The following is a 9763-nucleotide window of genomic DNA, read 5'->3' as shown; positions in this document are numbered from 1 at the left end:
TTTATTGCCAGTCTGCTCCGACTTTAAGTACCTTGGTTCGCTCGTACAGTGTGATGGCGATATCGACCGCGACGTGAAAAACCGTATTAGCACGGGGTGGATGAAATGGCGACAGGTCACGGGAACCATTTGTGACGCCCGGATGCCTCTTCGACTGAAGGGCAAAATTTATAAATCAGTCATCAGACCTGTCGTCATGTATGGATCAGAGTGTTGGGCCCTAAAGGTGACGGATGAAAAGAGATTGCACGTAGCAGAGATGAGAATGTTAAGATGGATGTGTGGCGTGACAAGAATGGATAAAATAAAGAATGAGTATATCAGAGGAAGCCTGAAAGTAGCACCGATTGTTGAAAAAGTAAGAGCGAATCGACTAGCATGGTATGGACATCAGTGGCGGAGCGTCGATACAACTCGATTCCCAACGGGTTCCCTAAAATTCTCTAGTATCTGTATAAGTCCATTCAAAACAGATGCCAAAACCCCTCCGGCTTTACCAACGAAAATTTTCACGCCCCGCCACTGATGGACATGTAATGCGGAGGGATGAAAGGCATGTGACGAGAAAGGTATTACGAATGAATGTGGAAGGTGGTGGAAGTAACGGGAGGGGAAAACCGAAGAAGAGGTGGATGGACTGTGTGAGACATGATATGGAACTAAAACAAGTTAATGATGAGATGACGAGTGACAGAGATGTATGGAAGAGAAAGACATGCTGCGCCGACCCCAAGTGACTGGGATAAGGGCAGGAGAATGATGATCACAGTAAATACTCTATTTCATTTGATTCCTACTTTTATTGTGTAAAGCAACACTACACTTCATTTTTATCAATAAGAATTAAAAATTATATATTTAATACATTAAGTAACTATAAAGTGCTTATCTATTTGTATTATCATTCTGCACTTTTCTTAATTTTCCCACATTTCTATAAAATGTCGAAGAGTGCTTAAATGGTCGTCGTCGTTTATTATTATTTAATTCGCTCATATTTAAATGATTCAAAGCAACCAGTCCACAACTTCACAAGACAGTTTGAGAAACCTTCGTATTTCAGATTGTCATTTGCGGATACAGTGGTTTAGGAGCAGTTCGGTAATCAGACCTACACATGTGTGTACAAATTCTGTCAATGTCACTGTCAGAAACCGTTCTGACAGTGACAATGACAGCCACAAATTCGTCCACATGTTGTTACCGTTATGTGTGCAAACGTCGACTAATAAAGTGTCGTTAAAAGTCATTCTGACAGTGACATTGACAGCCACAAATTCGTACACATTTTGTTACCGTAACGAGTGCACACGACGACTACATTTTGTTATTGTATCAATACGGTCGCATTGTTTGCACGACGTTACCACGCGTTATGTCACATTTGACAGTTAGTTACTGATTTGAAGATTTTGCGACTGAAATGGTTGTATGGGTAGTTAAATTCGACATCAAAGTCGGAGTTAGAGGAAGCACCATGCCACATTCTCTAAATGGCCGCCATACACAGATCCTGAACTTTATTTCTTAAAAATAACTATGGCTAGACTATGTCCAGATATTCTGCTTTGTGGATCATATGTCGTTGAGGTTAACACAGTACAATTTTTTTTCGCAATCGTATCGTTTTTTACGCACTTTGTGAATTTTCTAGTAGCATTTGTCCGGAATCGTAATTGTTACTCGGGAGGATTAAGACAATACTGTCTAAACCACTTGCTTCACGTCGAGTTTCTAGGACAAAATGTGAACCTTATTATGTGCCTTATCAAGCCTATGTCTTGTTTTAAGAAAAAAATATAATAGCAAATAAATACGGCTACTCAAAGTTGTCCTCATACTTAACGATACAGTCTTTATGGTTAAGAGCGCTATGACAAAAAAAGGCGATATATTGTAAAATGTACAATATTTATCGGCAAAATTGTACACTTTACTCATACTAAAAGACAGTAAAAGTACTTGTTTCAGTTAGAAAATCTAATTAACTGTCGGTTCATTAAAAAACATATGGAAGAAAAAGCTTTTTCAATTAGTAATGATTTTTTTTCTGATGCTCGTTTAGGAAAAACCGCGCGAAGCACAGATTTCGGAGCTCTTATTATGTACAATTTGATAAGCTCACTCTCATAAATGCGGTAAATTTAAATTCCTAATATCTTGTTATTTAGGCCCATTAAACAATATTTATCATTTAATCCTTTGAAATTGAGAAATTGAAAGTAAAACGAACTCAATTTTGTCTTGAAAATACATCGAAACAAGTGATCATTTCTCCGAAAATCTACATGTTATCGAAGTTATTTTAGTATATAAATAATCTGCACAATGTGCTTAAATTGCTGTTATCCATTTGTCGTTATAATATTTTATCATGATTTTTTGCCAAATTTTTGAAAACTAGCCTTCCTGTCGCTATTTTACCGGCGACGGACGCCTGCGATTTCAGTGCCGCGCCGGAGCTCGAGGAGGTGAGACGTATGTTGCTTCGCTCTCCGAGTTTTCATCGCAAACGTCGAGAATATTTATCGTTGTGTGGGTCGGACGCCTTGTTTATACACGGGCTATCCTCGCATTGTGTGTGTGTAAACAGCGACCAACGAATTTGATCCTAGATCCGTAAATATTTGCTTTTGTAATATTTTGTTATGTTTGAATGTTAAAGTATTACAACGTTATGATGATAAATATGCGAAAATTATAATACGGTCAAGATGATAAGACACATCAAGATGGTACTCGGAATCTGATGATGGAGCCAGAAGGTGGTCACCAGTACCAGTGAACCATGTAAGTAAACGACTTCGTGTTTAGACTCATTGGGTTCGTCTCAACAAGACCTTTGACAAGAGGTGGTACTCAGGGTCTGATGATGGAGCCAGATGGTGGTCACCAGTACCAATGAACCATATGACTAAACCACTTCGTATTTAGGCTCAATGGGATCGTCTCAATAAGACCTTTGACAAGAGGTGGTACTCGGGATCTGATTATGGAGCCAGAAGGTGGTCACCAGTACCAGTGAACCATGTAAGTAAACGACTTCGTATTTAGGCTCGTTGGGTTCGTCTCAACAAGACCTTTGACAAGAGGTGGTACTCAGGGTCTGATGATGGAGCCAGATGGTGGTCACCAGTACCAATGAACCATATGACTAAACCACTTCGTATTTAGGCTCAATGGGATCGTCTCAATAAGACCTTTGACAAGAGGTGGTACTCGGGATCTGATGATGGAGCCAGAAGGTGGTCACCAGTACCAGTGAACCATGTAAGTAAACGACTTCGTGTTTAGGCTCGTTGGGTTCGTCTCAACAAGACCTTTGACAAGAGGTGGTACTCAGGGTCTGATGATGGAGCCAGATGGTGGTCACCAGTACCAATGAACCATATGACTAAACCACTTCGTATTTAGGCTCAATGGGATCGTCTCAATAAGACCTTTGACAAGAGGTGGTACTCGGGATCTGATGATGGAGAGAAGGTGGTCACCAGTACCAGTGAACCATGTAAGTAAACGACTTCGTGTTTAGGCTCGTTGGGTTCGTCTCAACAAGACCTTTGACAAGAGGTGGTACTCAGGGTCTGATGATGGAGACAGATGGTTGTGACCAGTACCAATGAACCATATGACTAAACCACTTTGTGTTTAGCCTTATTGGGTTCATCTCAATAAGACCTTTAACAAGAGGTGGTACTCAGGGTCTGATGATCGGACCAGATAGTGGTCACCAGTACCAATGAACCATGGAACTAAACCACTTCGTATGTAGGCTCATTGAAATCGTCTCAACAAGACCGTCGACAAGAGGTGGTACTCAGGGTCTGATGATGGAGACAGATGGTGGTTACCAGTACCAATGAACCATATGACTAAACCACATCGTCTTTAGGCTCATTGGGATCGTCTCAATAAGACCTTTGACAAGAGGTGGTACTCAGGGTCTGATGATGGAGCCAGATGATGGTCACCAGTACCAGTGATCCATGTAACTAAACCATTTAGTAATCAGGCTCATTGGGTTCTTACTTCTTCTTAATAAGACCTTTGACAAGAGGTGGTACTGAGGGTCTGATGTTGGAGCCAGATGGTGGTCACCGGTACCAATAAACCCATGTAACTGAACCACTTCGTTTTTTTATGTTATTCAAATATGCGAGTTGATTTTTGGTGACCACAATGTCTCTCCATCATCAGACCTTGAGTAACACCTTGAAGTAATTAGAATTATATTTGACTTATTTTATCATCATATTAATATATACTTTACTCTAATACTTATCATATAACAAAAGCAAACATTTGGGATGGGATCTACTTAAATATGATCACAGTTTATAATTATTACTTTAAATTTTTAAATAAATTTTAACGTAATTAATATTATTTTGCGCTATATTCTAGTCTTTTCGTACAAAATAATGTTTATTAGAAATCAAAAGTTTATATCGAGATAGTAGATTGTGGTTGTTATCAAAATTCCATAGGAAGGATCAAGATTGTTTTGTCCATTATTGTAGTGCGAGCGAGTGATAAGACGTGCTAGAAAGGGTCGGCATATTGGGCTCGCGCGGCGGGTAAAATACCTAATTTCGCCCGACGCCGAAATGTTATAACGCTCTTAATCTATTTGCGTTTTTCCTGTATTGTGTAGTATGAGACCTTAGAGACAGGTTGAAAATTTTACTCGAGAGAGAGAGAGAGAGTATCGGGATACTCGGTGTCGACATTACGAAGGAGGTCCAGTTTCGGGGTCATTTTGAACTCAAGGCCAAACTGGCTTCTAAGAAGCTCGGGGTGCTCAATAATTTAGCTGTTCATTTTCTGTATTTTTTTTTGTATGATTTGACAAAGGTACTTTTAAATATTTTAATTTTATAAAATTTGACTCTTGGAGACTTTATACATCTCCATGGATTATTTGATTAAGTATAATATTTTTACTTGTAACATTCAGTCTTTTACAACTGTTGAAGTATTATAGATTTCTTTTATCTTTGTATCTGTTTGCGCTTTCTTTATGTATTGATTATAGTTAGTAATAATATGACATTTAGAGACTTTATACATCTCTAATTCTATATCAGTGTATAGCTACTTTGCTTATGATTAATATTTTTAGTTAATATTTCTATTAATTTCATTTGTTTAACTTTAATGAATACTCTGTAATGTTGACATGTAAAAGTGGCCCCGTTGCCTATTTGCTGAATAAATGATTTTGTATTTTGTAATGCACAATGGAGCGAAACAGTACTTCACATCGGGTCACCGACTTTTGCAAAGCACAAAATTCGACCTCATGTATATATATGAGTACTGTACTGTTCTCATCTCTGGTCTGGAGCACCGAAGTACAAACTTCTTCCACTTGACTATATCCAACGTCGGGCAGTTCGTATTGGCGATCCCGATCTCCCAGCTGGTTTAGATCCTCTTAGCCTTCGGAGAGATGTTGGCTCTCTGTGCTTGTTCTACCGTCTGTACTGTTCTGGTGAACTAAGGGAATGTTCTGATGAACTCGTTGACTTGGTGCCACCGTCGCGCTTTTATCACCGCACCTCCCGCCAAAGAAATAAAGTTCATTATCACTTTCTGGACACGTGTGTTTAGGGTTCTCAAAGGTCGGCAACGCATAAGTGGCTCCACTGATGTTGCTTATGTCCATGGGCCGCGATGACTGCTTCCCATCAGGCGGCTCGTCTGCTCGCTTGCTGCCTATTTCATAAAAACAATCCTTTGTACATAAAAATTGTGTCATGACTCTCAAAAATTCCTTTTGATTTTCCGAGAACAAATACACCGATTGGGTTCCCTTTATCTTGCAGAATATCGATTGTCCGAAATACATTTGGCATAGCAGCTTTCGCAGAAACATTTTTACCCGAATGATACTTTTGCATAATTGTACAAATAGCATATAACTGTCATATCGCATATCATTCATTGGGCAGAATTCTGGATAGCAGAATACTAATGTTGTCGTCGATTTTAATATAGCAGAATTGTATATAGTATACATTACGTTTCACCGAATTAGTAATAGCATACTTCTAATATCGTCGACTTTAATTTTGCAGCATTTTATGTCCCATAATACTCATGTTTCTGACTGTAATTTTGCACCGAATAGACGTTCCGCCGAATTTACTTTGTCATGTTGCCAGAAACGTTCATTAGGTTAGAACCCCCATCCAGACATAATACTCACACGACACGGAAATCTTATATGTCACAGAGTCGGTTTAGGTGCGACGACGAGCGAAGCGAGGAGGAATGTGTTAGGTTAACAATGAGTAAACCAGAGAGTAATTTGGTTCGTATAAACGAACCCGCTGATATGAAAACACTTTTTTGTTAAATTTGACAGTCGCCAGGATCCCTATCAGGAACCACCCGGCAAATCACTTATTAAATTAGAAAAACGGTTTTTCATTTGAGAGACCCGTAGAAACAATAAAGTCAGTCTCAAGTAAATGACGACACATGTAACAATAAATAATGATAAGGACTTACAAAGGCAGCCTTTATTACTACGCTTACTGAGCCACTAAATTCATTCCCTGAATAACTCGATAACAGTAAGAGAAAAGACAATATTTTCTTACAGAAATTAATTGTAATTTACCTAAAGAACCGTCCCCTAATATTAACGGAAATCAATAAAAATTCTTTGTAGATAATAATCTACCCAAACTCTAAAACCAGGCAAGCACAGAGTAAACTCTCTTTATAAAGCAAGTTGCGTAAGCCTTTATTTGCACTAGGTCCATTTATTTATCTACGTATATATTAATATGTATGTAAGTTCATTTATTGTATCTATATATGTTTATTTTATAATAGAATCAATTTGTATTTAATCATTAAAATCTCATACTGGCTTTATAATGGCGTCCACCAGACTATCTCTGTTTTGCCCAATGGTTGACTGATAGAAAATGACTTAAGGCGTTAAGTTCGCCATTTGTACTTGTTATTGTTAATTTGTGCAATAAAGTTCAAATAAATAAATAAAACTTTATTCGTTTTTGAGCCTAAGATATGCGATAACAGACACACAAACGTGAAAGTAGAATTAAAATCTCAGACACTTTCTTAATCGTTACTTCTCAACGAAAAGAGAAGACAAAATTGTAAACATACTCGCAATGATGATAAATAGATTTATCATTTATCAGATCAGTAATTTGTCCGAAGTAACAGCAACTTGGAAAAAGTTTCAATGTTAATTGAATTCAAACCAATAGGGATGTGTGTGTAACATAACTGTTGGGTACTAAAAGTAAATTTTATTGGTCCGCAATTGGTGAAATAATTTTGAAATACGTTAGTGCGGGATACAAACGTTTAAGCGTTTCTTAGAATAAGCACAGCATTTATAGTAGCAAGTTTTGAATCTATTTTTTTTTATTAATTAGGTAGGTAAGGAAAGTCTACCATATTTATTAAATAATTTGGTTTAAATTTCAATACCTCAAACTGTACCTACATGGTGGGCAGGAACAGGTTAAAATAAGCACAGCATTTTTAGCAGCAAGTTTTGTGTCTATTTTTTTTATGATGTAGGTAAGTATGTAACTAAACTACTGTATTTAAATAAACCAATAACTTTCACTTTGAAGCCATGCCACTATCTGAAGAAAACACTAATATACTACTTTTAAATTTGACATTTTTGTAGGTAGGCAGGTTTAATTACTTACTAGTTTGTTTGTTTTTGGTATAGTATAGTTAAATAAACAACGAAACCACCTAAAGTAAATCACATATCGATTGCCAATTTTTTTGTATCTCATTATAATGGCAATCCACTTAGGTCTCATTCTGGTCAAAGTGGAGAAAAATCATTATAAAATGTAAGCGAAAACAAATATTGGACAATTGAAAAGCGAGTATTAAAAAAAAATAAAAACGATTTTTGAAACGTACATATTTGCTTGAAAACATCGATCTTGAGTCACTTATTAGTATCAAATTTTTATTTATTAAGTGAAAACTGCCACTTTGCTAAATACATAAACAAAAAAATATATTAGTGATTTTCAAATTAGTGTTTCTCAAGAGAAATAGCTAAAAATATTTTTTGGAAAATAAAATAAACGTTGGTCAATACAGAGATTTAGACCCTATATCAATACGAAAATCGAAATATTGTTTTGCAGTTATAGGATCACTCCGGATCAGTAGTGTCGTAATACAGTCTTTACAACAAGAACTTGTTTACCGAATTATGTCATTAACAAAATATAATTTATTCCCAAAGGAAGAAACTAAACCAGTATTGTTCTAAACCTGTATTGTTCAGTTCTGACTTTTATACCCTTTCTTCAGGATTTAACTGTTTTTCTTTTAAACAACATGATCTAATAAGAGGTAATTTATTTATTCAAGATGTCATAATCATAACACTAGCTCTTTCAATAACTAGCTCGATTAACTGCAGTTCCGTAATAAGTAAACAAAATCAGTTTAAAACACAGTGGGTACAACAATATTTCTTCAAAGCAAGATTTTTTACATGATAATGCAGAGCCCTCAGGGCCTTACCGACTTTAATGATCATAACAACGCCAGTCCATTCAGGTTTTCAGAAGGTCCCGAAATCGGTGCACCATGCGTCGGCCGTGCAGCCCCACCATCGCTGTTAGTAGGACCAAATGTAGGAAGCACAATGTTGTGGTATCGGCAGCCCGAAGAAACTTCACTCCGAATGGTGGTATGAAAGTTGGTCAGCAGATTTCAATCCGTTATCTCTGAAATAATTCACAGTGTTAAAAGATGGCTAGGTAAAACGTATCTCCACTTCTGAATTTAGCATTTTGGTTATATAATGAAACGTTTTTATTTTAAGAAAGGTAACTAACTTCCAAGGAACAAATTAGCTTTACTCAAATGTCATATGACCTGTAGTGACTACTAATATGATGAAATAACTAACTTCCAAAGAACAAATTAGCTTTACCCAAATGTCATATGACCTGAAGTGACTAATATTATGATAAAATAATTGTAAACATTTATTTGTATTCTCCATTTAAGCGATCCTAATTAAATTAGTTTTTGGGATAAATTTAAATATTTAATTCAATTGGCAAATATGGGACATAATAAAACTGCGTTGGTTATAAATCAATGACACCAATTATATATTTACTCGTTAGAAACACATCAAATATTCAACAAGGGAGTAAAATCATAAACATGGTTACTATTAAGTTACGTATAATGAAATAGTAAAATATGCTTATTTTTAATTACAATTTCATTAGTCAGTTTCATCAATTTATTCAGATAGTTTTCATTAATTAATTTTCATAGTTAAATACGGGTAATTATTATTAAATAATCAGACATAAACAGGGTTGTAGAGTTGTTTATAACGAAAAATATTAACTTTTTAATTACATTTTCATTAATCCATTTCATAAATTAATTCAGACAATTTTCATTGAATAAATTTATAAATTAATTCAGGTATTTATTAAATAATCAGATTAAGGTACTTCAAATAATTTCATAAACTAATTCAGACAATTATTATTATTATATAATCAGATTAAGGTACTCATCTCTGTTCGTGGCGCTGGTAGAACTGAAAGTGACTGCTCGCCGACGAGTAGTCCCTTTTATAACCAGTCCAGGTAAACTTGCCAGACCGACCCGGTTTCTTTGTCTACCGACATTATTGCCATAAATTTAAATGTTTGAGAGAAACGTACCTTAAAATGTTACAATTATTAAACATTATAATGGCAAATCC

The sequence above is a fragment of the Leguminivora glycinivorella genome, chromosome 14 (genome assembly GCF_023078275.1).
Source record: "Leguminivora glycinivorella isolate SPB_JAAS2020 chromosome 14, LegGlyc_1.1, whole genome shotgun sequence".
NCBI lineage: Eukaryota > Metazoa > Arthropoda > Insecta > Lepidoptera > Tortricidae > Leguminivora > Leguminivora glycinivorella.
The sequence above is the reverse complement of the archived record's forward strand: the minus strand, read 5'-3'. Positions refer to the sequence as shown.